This window comes from Oryctolagus cuniculus, chromosome 5 (genome assembly GCF_051225735.1).
Source record: "Oryctolagus cuniculus isolate XC-2025 breed Fujian yellow rabbit chromosome 5, ASM5122573v1, whole genome shotgun sequence".
Taxonomy (NCBI): Eukaryota; Metazoa; Chordata; class Mammalia; order Lagomorpha; family Leporidae; genus Oryctolagus; species Oryctolagus cuniculus.
This window is the reverse complement of record NC_142871.1, coordinates 127,437,062-127,453,305: the sequence shown is the minus strand read 5'-3', so window position 1 is coordinate 127,453,305 and position 16,244 is coordinate 127,437,062. Positions and strand designations below refer to the sequence as shown.

The following is a 16,244-nucleotide window of genomic DNA, read 5'->3' as shown; positions in this document are numbered from 1 at the left end:
TCCCGGCCTGGGGGCGGAGAATGGCATAGGGGACATCTCCTGTGTGTCCTGGAGGTTCGCTAACTTGCTTGGAGGTAGAGGAAAGAATGGGTGGTGTGGGGAGCAAAGCAAGAAAGATAAGAACCATAGTGTTGTGTAGGGGGCAGGGTTAGAGAATCAGCCTGGGGGGCACACGCACACCCCCGGAACAACAGGGTGGGGTGAGGAGCCTCGGGAGAGAAGGGGGGACTCTGCCTCTCAGTGGCAAAATTAGAAGCTGACACCTGGAACCCATGCAGCGGAGCCGTGAAGATGCTCACCCTGCAGCCTGGTGCCCAGACCCTGGCCACTTTGAGAATGGGGTGGGCAGCAGCCATGCCCGGAGGGTCACAGTTTCTCAACTCAGCCCTATTGACACTTTGAGTACCAAACTGACCACTCTGGTGTGGGTGGCTTTCTGTCTAATGACCGTCATGAAGATATACAAGAGGAGTTTATTGTAAGGCAAAAAAGCTTGAAATTCATGCGTAGCTTTTTCATAATACACATTTTCAAAGGCAAAACCAATTTTCGATAATAAAACTAAATGTTTAAAAATTTTATTTGGTCATCATTAACAACTGTCTTGAGTTTCATTTTTTAAATGCATTAATCAATGAATTGTGAGACAGAGTTCCATCTGCTGATTCACTCCCTAAATGCTGCCAACTGCCAGGGTTGAGCCCGGCTGAAGTCAGGAGCCCAGAACCCAACCCATGGCTCTCCTGTGGGGAGCAGGAGCTGAAGTCCTTAAGCCACCACCTGCTGCCTCCTACAGTCTGCAGTGGCAGGAAACTGCACTCAGGAGTGAAGCCGGGACCCAAACCCAGCATGTGAGTGTCTCAGGTGGTGTCTTAGCTACTAAGCCAAACACCTTTTGGTGGGCTCTTTTGCATCAAAAATAAATTTATCTTTTAATCCCATTTTCCCATGAGCTTTCTGCAGGATCCTCGCATACACAGGAGATTCAGCAGTATCCCTGGCCTCTACCCACTGGCTGCCAATACCACCCGCACGCCCTCCACACCACCTCCAGGCATGGCGGCCAAAGATGTCTCCAGACATCCACCAAGCAAAACCACCCACACTCAAGAAACCATCACCTTGGATGAATGAAGTCTACCTTAACAAAGCTGGGCTGTTGGGGGTGAACCCACTCCATTCCAACAACTGTCACCTGTTCCTTTTCTCTCACGTTTCAGATGCAAACCTAAGAAAACACAGGAGTCAGAATCCACACTCGGCTCACACGCCGCTAGTCTTCCCTGGTGAAGTCCGAGTTGGCCTAAGGGCCAAGAGTATGCAGCCAGACTCGGCCCCCTTCCTCCTTTCTCTATTCTGCAGCCCCTCCACGGACCCCCCACCCTCCAGCCTTTGCCTTTTACTACTAAGTTACCTCTCTCTGCCCCGATGGTTTCCTTTACATTTTTCCACAACCTTGTGGTTTACTCTGGTACAAGAACGTGTTTCAGGCTGACATGCACTGGTGGTTAATGGCAAGGTGGGTTTCTAAACCACAAACACTATTAATTTTACGTTCAAATGCACTCTCCCTGTTCGTGGGCGAATGGGGGTGGCAACTCCTCTGCGGTGCTAAACACCAAACTCTTTACTGTACTTCAATAATCAAAGAATAAGCGTAAACCTTTTTAATTAAAAATAAAAGCTGAGTTCATACATTCACATTCGGGACCACATTTCCCACAGAACATTTTACAATCAACAGACCAAAACACTACATTGTATCTGCAAGAATCCGCTTTGGGAGCTGTCCAGCCATCAGGGCATTGAAACCAGCTGGGAGGGGCAGGCATGGGGGGGAGGGCAGCAGCTAAGCCTCTGCTTGGGACATCTACATCCCATACCAGAGTGCCTGGGATCAAGTCCTGCCTCAGCTTCTGATTCAGCTCCCTGTAATGTGGCTGGGAGGCAGCAGATGGTGGCCCAAGTGCGTGGGTCACTGCCACCTAGGTGGGAGAGCCAAGATTGAGCTCCTGGCTCCTAGCTCTGGCCTGGCCCATCCCCCTGCCATTGTGGGCATTTGAGGAGTGAACCAGCACATGGACAATCTCTCTCTGCCTCACTCTTGTGTCTCTCTGCCTTTCAAATAAAAAGAAAATAATCAATTAGATTAAAATAAATTTAAAGGAAATTTTATTAATAAGGAAGTATTGGAACAGGATAGAAAGCAATAAAGTACAACCAGTTTAGAATTACTTTTCATCTGTTTGCTCTCATCTATCAAGCAGTTAAATGGAGCCCAACCTCCAAAAGCAAAAAGTGGGGAGAGACTGGTGCTGGGGTCACCCATGTGGCTTCCGCTCAGTGCTGGCTGGCCCAGCCAACCACACCCAAGCTGGTGCAACTTCCAATCATGCACACCAACTTCTCTGCATTCTCGATTCATAAAAACCTGAAAATCAGGCTGCCGCGAGATTTGCCTTAAAGCTCGTGCTCCCTCCTCAAGCTTCATTCACTTGAAAACTGCCAGCCATCACCACCGCCACCTACCACGCCTTTGACACAGCTGGGTGGCACAGCCAGAGGAAGAGCCAGTTCAAGCCTGGGCTCTTCCGAAGGTGGGAACTCCCCGGCAGGTTGTTTCAAATGCCCCCAAATTAGCCCCTGAAGGTTACACAGCTGCCAGAGGCATTTTTCAAAAACTGTCTCTTGCCTGTTTGTTCGTTCATTGTGCATGGCTTCCCCGATTGACCAGACAGCCCAGTATCTGCCTTCCCTGCCTTCACCAGACGACAGGAGAGGAGGGACACACAGAACCAAAACAGGGGCACAGGAGGGCAGGAAGGGGCCCAGGGCCTGTAACCATCAAGGGGGCCTGCATGGCTGGCAGGTGGACACGGCCTCTGCCACACCACCTGCCACCAAGACACCAACTCGGACACTCAAAGCAGGCCTGACTCAGCCCAAGAAGGGCAAAGCCGCAATGCCACAGGCATGAACTAGAATGGGGCTGAGAAAATAAAACAACGAAGCGAACCTCTAACTTATCTTTACAAGAGGCTGCTCCCTGGTATAGTTCTCAGGGAGTTCACACTTAACTCTGCCGGGCCATGATGCAGGCGGGAAATAAGGCTCGCCACTCTCTGTCCCAGCGGCCGGGGCAGCCTACCCCTCACTGAAGCTAAAGGAATCCAGATGGAGCTAACCCCGGGGCCTGGTGAGCTGCCCCCACAAGGACATTCGACTGCCGGGCACGCACCACACTCCAAGCCCAGCCATCTCAGAAGCGGACACCGTGGGAGAGACTCAGGCTGTAGAAGAGTGAGCTAGGAGAAAGGACATCTGCTCTGTCACCCATCTCTGGTTGCCACCACTCAGAGTTCGGGAAGATCACACCTGTGACCCAGCACTGGGCCTTTGGACCCAAAGAAGAGGCCCAGGCAGCACCGGCTCACTGTTCCAGTTTTCTTTCTTTCTTTCTTTCTTTCTTTCTTTCTTTCTTTCTTTCTTTCTTTCTTTCTTTCTTTCTTTCTTTCTCTCTCTCTCTCTCTCTCTCTCTCTCTCTCTCTCTCTCTCTCTTTCTTTCTTTCTTTCTTTCTTTCTTTCTTTTTCTTTACAGGCAGAGCGGACAGTGAGAGAGAGAGAGAGAAAGATCTTCCTTTTGCCGTTGGTTCACCCTCCAATGGCCGCTGCGGCTGGCGTACCGCGCTGATCTGAAGCCAGGAGCCAGGTGCTCCTCCTGGTCTCCCATGGGGTGCAGGGCCCAAATACTCGGGCCATCCTCCACTGCACTCCCGAGCCACAGCAGGGAGCTGGCCTGGAAGAGAGGCAACCGGGACAGAATCCGGCGCCCCGACCGGGACTAGAACCCAATGTGCCGGAGCCGCAGGCAGAGGATTAGCTTATTGAGCCGTGGCGCCGGCCTCATTATTTTCTTAATATCATCTAGCCATCCCTGCTGAAGAGTCTGCAGTGGGAGGGGGCGGAGTCAGGGAGCTGCGCAGACCCCCGATACTCAGCAGTAGCACAGGTATTCCCTTGAGCTCCCCGTCACTCAAGCCCCTGCACAGCTAAGCCAGCCTGGCCTCCCTGGGCTACAGCCAGCTAAGGAGGGATACCCACATATACTTCATTTCCAAATCAACGATCCCTCGTGCATCTGGTCACCCGGGGATTTGTCTGGGCACATGGGCCATGTGCACCCTGCTCCCCGGCAGGAGGCGACTTAGGGAGCCACAATTCCCAGCAGATTTGGGGGAGTCCCATTCAAGTCGGCCTACATAGGCCCTTCACGTTACCAGAAGTCGCCGCACGGGCTCTCGCTTCTTTTTAAGTCTAAGAAAAGCAGAGCGCGGGTATCCACTGCCTCAGAGAGACATGAACTCAGGAACTCTCCCAGAGGTGGGGAAGGGGTGTCTGCATAGCCCCCCTACTCGCCCAACACCCACTTATATGTCTCCACCATAGGCTGCGGAGGAGGCGGGACCATTGAAACAAACAAGAGCTTCTACCCCAGCAGCCTAAGAGAGACATAGGATTTTAAAAGAAAAAACACATCAACAGTGTTCTGAGCACACCTCGCAGGCTTTGTTCTGCTCACTTCCCCACTTCCTGTTGCTTCTGCACCTCTCTCTCTGACTTTATTTTTGAAGCCTGGTGTTCACACCAGTGTCACAGGCAGGTTTCAGGGGGAGGCCGGTGGAAGGACCGGGAGGAGGCCCTGTACTGTTCTGAGACACTGGACTGTACGAAAGCCAGAAATCACAATCACACCCTCCCCACCCCCTCATCAGGAAAGTACACCCAACATGTCCCCTCCTCCTGGCAACAGCCGGGTGTCTCACAAGCTGGCATGGGTGAGCTTGACTTGGTGGGGAAGGGCCTGTGTGGGCAGTGGCTGCTTAACCATTGGCTACTCTCAGGTGCTTAGGACAGGGAATTGTGGGCAGAAAAATACAGAGCACCCCAGGCCAAGAAATCCTCTAGAGGAGACGGAGTCCAGCACGTTGGATGACCCAGGCCTTTCCAAACCCTTTCTCAATCCCTACGCTCCCGGGAATGTTTGCCACTTGGGAAATCTGGAGGACTTAACACTTTTTGGGGAGCTGGCGTTGTGTTTGAGAGCTGGCTGCTCCATTTCCAATCCAGCTCCCCGCTAATGGCCTGAGAAAGCAGCAGAAGATGGCCCAAGTGGTTGGGGCCCTACCACCCACTTGGGCTATCCAGATGGGATTCCTGGCTCCTGACTTCAGCCCTATCCAGTCCTGGGCATTGTGGCCATCTGGGGAGTGAACCAGTGAGTGGAAGACTGCTCTGTCTTGCTCTCTTTCTGTCTCTCTCTCTTTATCGCTCTGCCTTTTAAATAAATAAATAAAATACATCTAAAAAAAATACTTTGTGAGTGGAAGCCGCTCTAACCTCCAGCTGAGAATAAAGGCCGCAAGGGCCACCCGTACCTTTGGCCAGCCCCCTCCTGTTCAGAGGAAGAGACCAAGCTCCAGCCCCATGTCACAAAGCAAATTGATTAAACTAGAACAGGGACAGGGTCCCAGCTCCTACCTCCCAGGGCAGAGCGTGCACCAGATACTGGGCCACACCGCACACTGACTGGTCCACAAAGCAAGGGGGTAGGGAAGGCAACCCAAAAGTACTTTTAGTCTGTTAGCACCACAAAGGTCCCATCTTCCAGAAGTATGCTTAGTCTGTCTTCACAATCCACTCTGACTCCTGAACTCCCGGGGTTAAGGGCTTTTTTTTTTTTTTTTTTTTTCCCCCATAACTGCCAGTTTTATTCCTCTGGCTAAGAGATCCAGAGGTGATTTGAGGTTTACATTTCTTTTGTATAGTTCTTTCAAGAGTTTAGGTTGCCCCATTGCCCGTAGAAGCTGGTTGCAAAATTATTTAACTCTTACTTATATATAAAAAAAATTCCTATTACTTTGTTTGTGCATGAGACAGAATTTCATTCAAAAATACACATAAGCAAAAAGCAAAACAAACAAAACTTCATACCACACAGATAAGTTTTTGATATATGATTGTATGTATACACACACACATATACACACACAATTTGGAATTTTATCCTACATGTGTGAGCTAATACTTAATATGTTGCTTTGTAACCTGTTATGTTTGACTTTACAATATGGAATGAATGTGTTTCCATGCATATGTGTGAAACTTCCCAGTTGGAAAACAGACTGGAAGATGGATCAAAATCCAATGAGATGCTGGTAACAAGGAAATTACCTAAAACAAAATATCCTCAGATAACTAAAAGTAAAATGGAGGTCAAAGACACATCAGAAAATGCTAACAAAATGAAAGCAGGGGCCAGGTTTTAGTATCAGACGAGAAAGAATTCAAGGCCTAAAGCACACAGGATAAGGACGGCTGCGTGAATGTCTTTGCTTCCAATGCATCATCACAAATTTGTTTCTTACTCTTCTTATCTCTTCCTTAAGCCTTTCCAACTCATCTCCTCCTCTTATCATTTCTTCAGGGTCCAAATGCCTAACGGAGTGTCCTCTTTAAATCCTGGGCCGGGCTGAGTGGGCCCTCCTCCAAGGGTTCCTTCGGCCTCCTGGCTTACTTCTAGGGAAGGTGCGGGATTTCCTTCTGCCTCCCGTGGTACCTCTCGAGCAGGGTGGTCTTCCTCAGCCTTTGGCATGTTCTGTGGTTTTCCTTCATTTTCTTCACAAGACTTTTGCATGTTGAGTGTTTTTGGACTATTTCCTTTTTGAATGAGTTAATCCTGAAAGGACCTGGAGCACTCTCCTCCTTCTTCAGCAATAGGGAGGTGTTACAGCTGAGGGCTATCTTTCAACAGGTGCCTAAACAGGCTTGCTGCTCCCAGATACCATCTTCCCCGGCTGGGAGCCAGGGGGCCACTGCACAAGGCAGGCCTGAGAATGGAACACTGGGCTCTGCCCTCTGGTGAGCACAGTGCAGCAGGTGGCATTGGCGGTAGGGTTATCCCACCCTCCATGCCTTCCCGTGACTGTGTGCACCTTGAGAACACTGATCTCCAAGAAGCCACCAGTCCTGTGGGTCTCGGATTCTAAACCTGTGCATCCTCTCCCACTCCCTGACCCCCAGAGAACCCGTCCTGCTCCCCCTCCTTCACCGCCCAGCCTTCCAGCTCACACCACTCCCCCGCACATCTGCGAAGTCTCACAACATGGACCAGCACAGCGGAGGGTACTGTGTCATTTGCCCCTGATTCGAGCTTACCACGAGCTCTCCCTGCACCATCCTGCATCTTCCCCACAGAGTGAAGCTTTGCTCCCAAAATAAAATAAAATGTTTTTTTGTTGTTGTTGTGTGTGTTTTTTTGTGTGTGTGTGTGTGTGGGCAAGATGGTCAGCTAGGTATAGGGCTTGCTGTGATATAGACATACAGGGTTTGAATTTTTTTTTAAGACTTATTTTATTTATTTTGAAAGGCAGAGTTACAGACAGGGAGAGAAGGAGACAGAGAGATCTTCCATCCCCTGGTTCACTCTCCAAATGGCTGCAACGGCCAGGACTGAGCCAGGCCTGAGCCAGGCCTGAGCCAGGCCGAAGCCAGGAGCCAGCAGTTTCTTCCAGGTCTCTCACGTGGGTGCAGGAGCCCAAGCACTTAAGACATCTTCCACTGCCTTCCGGGGCACAGAGCTGGATCAGAAGTAGAGCAGCCAGGAATCCAACCAGTGCCCATATGGGATACCAGCATCCCAGGCAGTGGCTCTACCTGCTATGCTACAGTGCCCAGGGCTGGAATTCTAACAGCTTAACCCCAACCTCATCATACCCCCTCCATCCCCTTCCCCCAGTGATTTTCTTCACTGACACTCCCACCCCAACACCATCACTCAGCATCTGCCTGCAGCGCCCCCAAGGGCAGGAACTGCTGGCATTCATCCTGGGAGCCAAAGCCAAACAGAGCACACGGCAGGGGTTCAACGTCTGACGAATGAATGAATGAGCGAACAAATGAATGGGCAGTCAATTCTGGATCTCCCTCGATTATGACCAAGTAGGTTGATATTTCTAAGTTTCATATGTTCCCCCTATACAATAAGGATAACAATGGTGTATTTTACTATACAACGGGAGTGACAATTCAGCAATAAAATGATTGTAATGGCATTTGGGATGTACCTAGCTCACAGCAAACACTCAATCACTAAACATTAGCTATTTCTTGTCAGCCACTTTTTTTTTTAAGATTTATTTATTTATTTGAAAGGCAGAGTTACAGAGAGGCACAGAGAGAGAGAGAGAGAGAGGTCTTTCATCTGCTGGTTCACTCCCCAGTTGGCCACAATGTGCCAATCCAAAGCCAGGAGCCAGGAGCTTCTTCCGGGTCTCCCACATGGGTGCAGGTGCCCAAGGACTTGGGCCATCTTCTACTGCTTTCCCAGGCCACAGCAGAGAGCTGGATAGGAAGTGGAGCAGCTGGGACTCGAACTGGCACCCATATGGGATGCCGGCACTGTAGGCAGCAGCTTTACTCATTACACCACAGCGCCGGCCCCTAGCCTCTAGCCACTAATGAAGACACAGGGACAGAAAGTCTTTTTATTATATCCTGGGCAGTTTCTAGGCTAAATAACACCAATCCTAGGAAAGACCCATCTGTGTGAGGCGAACGTGATAACCACTACACTATGGAAACGCGGTGCTGGAAAGACCCATCTGTAAAGGATCATTAAGAGAGCCCTGGGCCCTAGGGCCTGCACAGTCACTGTGGACCCCTTGGAGCTTAAGTCTCAGCGGCGTCAAACATTTTCAAATAAAGTCATAAGCTCACTGCGTAAATGCTGCTTTTATGGGTCATGATCACAGCCATCATCCAAGCAATTACAGTCTTCAAATATCTAATTCCTGCCCCTAAGAGCTAACAGGCCAGCTAGAGAAAATGAGGTATTAACATATGAAAAGAAGACTATAAATTCAGACCCAAAACAATATGTATCGAATGTCAAATAGTGCACGGGAGACAAAATCATGTGGCGGACTGATAAACAGCCAATGTTTAACAAGCAGCTCTCCAAAAGAAAGAAAAAAGAGAAGAAAAAGAAAGCAAAAGCTTAATTGTAGCCTTTGTCAATTTCCATGAATTTCCACGGTATATACTCTCCTATGGCCAATTTCAGTGTCATGCTGTCCATACAGGGCCACTGGACCAGAGGTGGGAAGAGATGCACACAGTCCATTCTCATGAGCTGGTGCGAGGCAGCTCCAAGCACACCACTGGACCCAAATCTCCAATCACTCACTTCTGAAAGAGGCCAAGAGCCGTGGGCCACACAGCCAGTGCCAACAGCTTCCACCTTTATGATCCTTCGAGTTACAAAGCCCATTCAAGGCTGGGATGGTGTTTCACCCTCCCCATCTGCCAAAAAGGTAGCACTGCCTTCACTCTGCAGATCAGGAAACTGGGTGCTAACACAGCGCCACAGGGATGAGCAGTCACTCGAGTCCTCTGCTGGACTGTCTGGTTCAAGGCCTGGCTACTCTGCTTCCAATCCAGCTTCCTCCTAATGGGCCTGGGAGACAGCAGTTGATGGCTCAAGGACATGGGTCCCTGCACCCATGTAGGAGACCCAGATGCAGTTCCTGGCCCCTGGTTTTGGCCTGGCCCAGCCGTAGCTATTGTGGGCATTTGGAGAGTGAATCAGCAGATGGAAGATATCTCTCTCTCTCTCTCTCTCTCTCTCTGTCCCCCCTCTCTTTCTCTCTCTCTCTCTTGCCCCCATTCTCTTTCTCTCCCTTTCCCTCTGTCACACTGCCTTTCAAATAAATAAATAAACCGTTAAAAAAAAAAAACCATAAAATGTTCAGGGCTATTCTGCAAGTGAGTGGCACTGTCAGGCCTTGAACTAGGATCTTCTGGGGCAGCTGTGCTGGCTCACAGGACACCCTGCCTCTGAGAAGGAAGCCTTCCTAGAGGAATGGGTGAAGGGTGCTGGGCAGTGTGCGGAGGGCAGGGCAGGAAGGCAAGAGAGGCATGACACCTCCCTACAGGGGGAATCCGCACAGAGTGCAAAGGTCTGGCAGGAACGCAAGGCGGGCTAAAACTGGAAGCCATTTAGCTTCACCAGGGAGTTCTTTCCCGAAACAGTGGCCTACCTATTAAAATCTGCACTCCCAAATCCAATGCAGCATTAAGTGAAGGAGCAGAAGAGAGGGAAAGCAATTTAAAGGACTAACAAAGGCAGGCTGCTGGAACAAGCTATGGAATACTTGCATAATAGGACGCTGTGCCCCCACCACCCAAAGGTGGAAGAAGGACAGTCTACAACTAGGAAATGCTCACAATATATTGTTTTCAAAGCACGTTGCATAAACAGTCTGTGAAGTGTGATTCTAGTTCCATAAAAATGAACAAGCAACCAACACTCCCAGTGTATATAAGGCACTTCAGAAAGTCCATGGAAAAATGGAAGAAAAGATGCTAAATTTTGGTGCAAAAAAATTGAAATCCATGCAGTTTTTTCATAATACTCATTTCTCATAAACGTTTTGAAGATCTCTCATATGCATGCATCTCAAATTTGGGGGGCCAAAATTAACTTATCTTTTCATTCCAATTTCCAGGAACTGTTTAAAACCCCCTCATATATGCAAAGACAAAGCCTGATCACGTAGACTTCAAAATCCGCACACTGGTTTCTCCCAGGAGGGTGGGAGGATGGATGATATTATCTTCTTCCCTGTGATTTTCGGAATGCTCCAACTTTTCCAGAACATGTAACTTTCATTTCATTTATTTGACAGAGAGAGCAAGAGAGAGCACCCCCATCTGCCTGTTCGCTCTCCAAATGATAGCAGTGACTGGGCCTGGGAAGAAGTCAGGAGCCAGGAGGCAGGAGCCAGGAACTCAACCCAGGGCTCCCACATGGGTCGCAGGAGCCCAGCTCCTTCAGCGGTCACTGCTGCCTTCCAGGCTGTGCAGCAGCACAAAGCTGAAGTCAGCAGCGGAGCTGCGACTCCAACACAGCCGCTCCAACGAGGGATGAAGGCATCCAAAGTGGTGCCGCCAAACATCAGCTCCACATGTTGCTTTCATGACCATAAAGCAATAAATGGACCAGTATTTAAACCTGGATTTTCAAAGGCTCAGAAGACTAAGTGCAAGGAATCAACAAGGGAAACCCCAGGAAGATACTCGTCTGGGGTGAGGGTCTAGGTGCTCAGGCCTCTAATACTTTCCCAGTCTCCCTCAAAGAGAGAAACAAATCCTCCAACCCCACCTCCTATACACACACACACATACACACACATACACATTCAGGCATACACACAGACACATGCATGCATACATATATACACAGGCACACACACAGACACATGCATACACACACACGCACACACTGACACACAATACACACAGACACACACTGACACATACACACATACACATTCAGGCATACACACAGACACATGCATGCATACATATATACACAGACACACACAGACACATGCATACACACACACGCACACACTGACACACAATACACACACAGGCACACACTGACACATACACACATACACATTCAGGCATACACACAGACACATGCATGCATACATATATACACAGACACACACAGACACATGCATACACACACACGCACACACTGACACACAATACACACACAGGCACACACTGACACATACACACATACACATTCAGGCATACACACAGACACATGCATGCATACATATATACACAGGCACACACACAGACACATGCATACACACACGCACACACTGACACACAATACATATACAGACACACACTGACACACATGGACACACACACACACACACACCCCACCACCGCAGTGCATCCTTCCACGCCATCCCCTCGCCCCCTCCCTCAGCAGGCTTCCTCTCTATCTCACCCCTGCACCCCTGCAGCTCCATCTCCTCCCAGTTGGGTGGGGGCAAGGCATGGGAGGCCCGGGGGAGACAGAGAGCAGGGCTGGGGGCTGCACACATGTAACTGCGGGTGTGCATCAATTTCAAACCATGGGTGTTGCTATCAACTGTTGACAGAGGAAGCTGAAGTTCAGAAACGACTCCCAGGGCCCACCCCACCCCCCGCCCCCAGAGAGTGCGGGGAACTGGGAACACCACCAGGTCTGCCCAGAACTGGTCTAGAGATGCTAACAAGGCTTGCCCAACACAAAATGCAAAATAACAACTCCCAATCCAGGATGACAGTATTCTACTTCAACCTATGGGAATTTATATTCAGGCTGTGAGTGAAACACTCCCTGGGTCCTGATTTGAAAATGTAAAAATATCGATTTAATAATTAAAAAAAAAAAAGAAAAGAAAAGGCAAGGGTGGGGGGAGAGGGAAAACCTCAGCTCTGTGCTCCACCCTCATTCAGTGAAGTAAAAATAAAAACCGCACCTTCCCCCACCACATTGTGCTTTAATGAAAGCACCACGCCAGTCTTCGCTGCCACCCACCCCAGCCCACTTTGTTTAAAATTAGGCAAACTGTATCCAACCGCATTCTCCCAAGTGAAGTCACAGGGCCCTTGTTCCAAGGAAAATGGGGCAGGCAGGGCAGCTAGGACCCGCATCCCTCGGGGAGCCAGGCCTCGGCCTCCAGAGGCCCCTTTGCAAGGAGCTGCTGCGACGCAGTGCAGCCCGAGCGGGGCTCACTCATGGCAGCCAGCTCTCGTCCCTGGGGCTCAGCCGCCTGTCTACAGAGTCAGAGTGGGCTGAGCAGCAGGCTGGGAAGGTCCACCCAGCCGCGCCACTCGGGGCTCCCAGGACCCTGGTGTGGAGAGGGGTTGACCCGAGATGCAGGGAGGGGGCGCTGAGTGGGTTGGCGAGCCTTGGCGCAGCTGTGGTCCTCAGCTCTGGCTCTGGAGTAGTTCACTCTTGGTGGATACTGGCGCCAGGAGGGAGAGAGAGGCCTTTAGCATGGAGGGCTCTGAGCTGGTCCCATCCTTGCTGAAGGCTTCAGAGCCGCCACTAAACTATCCTGTGCCGGCTGAGACCCGTGGCTTTTCCACGCCATTTCACCTCCCTGCGATGGATACACAGGCAGCAGAAGTCACCAACGGTCCCCACGTGTGCCCACACGCACGCACTCATGCACGGACACGGTATACAGGCGGGGCCAGCCCTCGGGCCCTGCCCCCTTCACACCTGGACCCTCCCAGGCAGGTCTCTTGCTGAGCCATGCTCCAAGGACTCCATTAGGAACCCTGGGGAAAGCCAGCCAGACTCAGAGGATGGGGAGCTGAGGACAGCGGGGCCTGCCTGGAGGCTCTGGTGCTTGGGATCTGGGCGCTGAAGGCTCACAGAAGTCTCCTGTCTGCTGACACCCTCAACCCGAGCACCCCAGCCCTCCCCAGGCAGCCAGTCATCCAAACCCAGGATGCTGACCCCAGAGGTAGCACCTCAGGCACAGCAACGTGAGCTGTCCACCTTGCACTCCCTCACACACTGCTCCACCCACCTCCCCACAAGGGGGAAGTGACAGAGAATAGTCACTTTGGGTCATGTGATGTACATGGGAATGAAAACCATGAACTCTGGGATCAGATCAAGGCCCCTTGGTAGCTGTGTGACCTCAAGTAAGTGACTCAAGCCCTGTGAGCTCCCTTGTCCATGAAGTGAGCATTACAGGAGGCAGCATATGTAACTTGGGATTTATTCCCTACAAGCTTTCCCCCTCCGTAGCCTGGGATGATGACAGGAGGATCCTGCATCCCCCAAGAACTGGAAGGACCCAGACTTCAGAAGCAAAGCAAGAACTACAGGACAGGCACGTGAGTCCCCTTCCCATGGTCACCCCTGCCCTGCAGCAGGAGCCAAAGCCTCCTCGGGCCACTCTTGGATGAGGCACAGTGCAGCAATGGTTCCCGGCATCTGGTTTTCAAACTGTGTTTTGTAGCAGCAGAATCACAGACCCCAGTACATAGTACAGAGATAACAGACAAGACAATGTTGGAGAAGCAGGTTCCAAGATGAACTGATCTGTAGTCCTGGAAGAATCCTGACAACTAAAATTACTCTGTGCAGGCGAATGGGAGGAGCAGAAGGAGCAGAGGGCACCGTCAGAGGAGGACAGTGACATGAACAAGAACTGTACCTGCTTCAGGTGTCAAAACCCACAGCCTTGGGCACCTGCCCTAGACAATGTTTGCCACACTATCCCCTTGTGAGAAGGACAAATAACAGGACAGAGGCACCATCAAGATGTGCTCCACATTTCAGGCATGGAAAGCAAGACATTGTGGCAAAAAATGATCTACATGAAGGATCTCTGTGAGTGAGACCCCAGTGGAAAGAAGGGGCCATCAAAGAAGGATGCACTTTTCTCTGAAGGGAGGAGAGAACTTCCACTTTGCTTATGGCCTTTCTAAACACTGACAGAGTTTGTGGATTCAAAACGCTTCCATAGCTTAGGTAGCTCAAGTCAAGAGCCTCGAGTGGTCACTGATGTCATACATAAGAGCGTTAACTGTTAAATTAACAACAGGAATCCCTGTGCACTAACTTCCCATGCAGGACCTCTGTCCTCAGTGAGTTGTATTATGAGAGTTAACTGTAAAACTAGATCTCAAACAGTTTTTGTGTGTGTGCACATTGTTGAAATCTTTACTTAGTAGATAGTTGGTCTTCTGTGTACAAAGTTAATTGAAAATGAATCTTAATGGAGAATGGGACTGGGAAGGGAAGAGAGAGGAGGAGGAGGGGTGGGAGTGCGGGTGGGAGGGTGGGTATGGTCAGAAGAATAACTATATTCCTAAAGTTGTACTTACAAAATTTGTATTCCTTAAAAAATAATTACTTAATTAAAAATAAATAATGAATAAAAATAATAAAAAAAGCTGTGCTCCAGCATGACAATATTATATCATCATTAGCAAATATTTAAGACACAAACATGCATCCCACTCCCTGGTGACACTCACCTACCTAACCCGTTCTCAAGTCAGTCCCAAGACATCTCTCAGGAAGACTGAGTCCAAAGTTGCCAGGGCTCAATCTACCTCCCCCGGAAGTGCCTGCCCCCTCACTCAGTGGCCACCCCCACCTCTCTCCTGCTCATTGCTGCTGCTTTTAGATTTCATGGACAGCATTCACACATCCAACAAAAATACCACCACAACCAAGGGCAGGAATTCCAGCTGAAAAGCCTACCTCCACTAAAAACGCAATGACCCATTCAAGCAAAGAACATGACTCACCAGTTTGGGCAGGTCATGGGTCAAAAGATGCTTGCTCTTCAGAGAAATAACCCTCACAGCAGTCATCTCAGAAAGCAGCCAAACAGCAGCCTTACAAAACACTGGCACCGGCGCTGTGGTGCAGCGTGTTAAAACCGCAGCCGGCAGCACTGGCACCCCATATGGGCACTGGTTCAAGTCCCGGCTGCTCCACTTTGATCCAGCTCTCTGCTAATGCACTTGGGAAAGCAGTGGAGGATGGCTTGGGCCCCTGCACCCATGTGGGAGATCAGGAAGAAACTCCTGGCTGCTGGCTTTGGCCTGGCCCAGCCCAGGCTGTTGTGGACATTTGGGAAGTGAATCAGCAGATGGAAGATATCTCCCTCCCCGCTGTGTGTGTGTGTGTGTGTGTGTGTCTCCCTCATCTCTATAACTCTCTGCTTTTCAAACAAATAAAATAACTCCCTTTAAAAAAAGACAATAAAATGTGTTCACAGCATGGCCTCTGGTCAGAGGCTGATTCTACTTTGCTACCTGAATCCTATTGGGAATAACTGGCTTCACTACAGCGACTCCCTAGGAGGTGATGAGGAGGTTAGATGGGAAGAGTCGGGCCCTCGCAGTCAGAGAATCCCAAGTTCAAATTCCAGCTCTAGCACTTGCTGGCTATGTGCAGATGATGCAGGATGATTGGATCAATGTCCACCAAACAGTAAATACCAGCCCTCTTCTGACATCATGCTTCTACCTCTAATGCCCAAAGGAAACTTTTGGAAAAACCATTCCTGGGCAAGAGCCCCCTAACACCAGGGCGGGATCGGCCCCGTGCTGGTGCCGTGTGGTGTGTGGGAACCCAGAGCGCTGACACAGCACACCTTGGCCCATACTTCCCCCACGTGGCTTCTCACGCTCTCCCAGGACCAAATTCCATTCCTCCTTGAAGACTCCAACCCAACATTGTCTTTGCACCTCTCCAGAAAGATTCACTCCCTTTCCACTACCCCCTTGTATTTGCATGCTCACCATAGTACTTTGTTCTGCTTGGGGTACAGTTATGTTCTATTTCTGTTTCTCAA

At 50.2% G+C, this 16,244-nt stretch overlaps 1 protein-coding gene and 1 pseudogene across 18 annotated transcripts in view; both read right to left on the bottom strand.

The window, feature by feature from the left end:
- Positions 1-16,244, bottom strand: part of TRERF1 (transcriptional regulating factor 1) — a 227,767-nt gene that overhangs the window by 155,701 nt on the left and 55,822 nt on the right. For 4 of the 18 annotated variants that reach the window (XM_089333956.1, XM_051855696.3, XM_051855695.3 and 1 more), the window contains exon 3: positions 1,142-1,228. The exons of the other annotated variants lie outside the window; for them this stretch is intronic. The gene's annotated coding sequence lies outside the window, so the exon portion shown is untranslated. The remainder of the gene's footprint in view (positions 1-1,141; positions 1,229-16,244) is intronic. 18 annotated transcript variants of the gene reach the window in all.
- LOC149126653 (transcription elongation factor A protein-like 8) lies at positions 6,041-7,036 on the bottom strand (annotated as a pseudogene).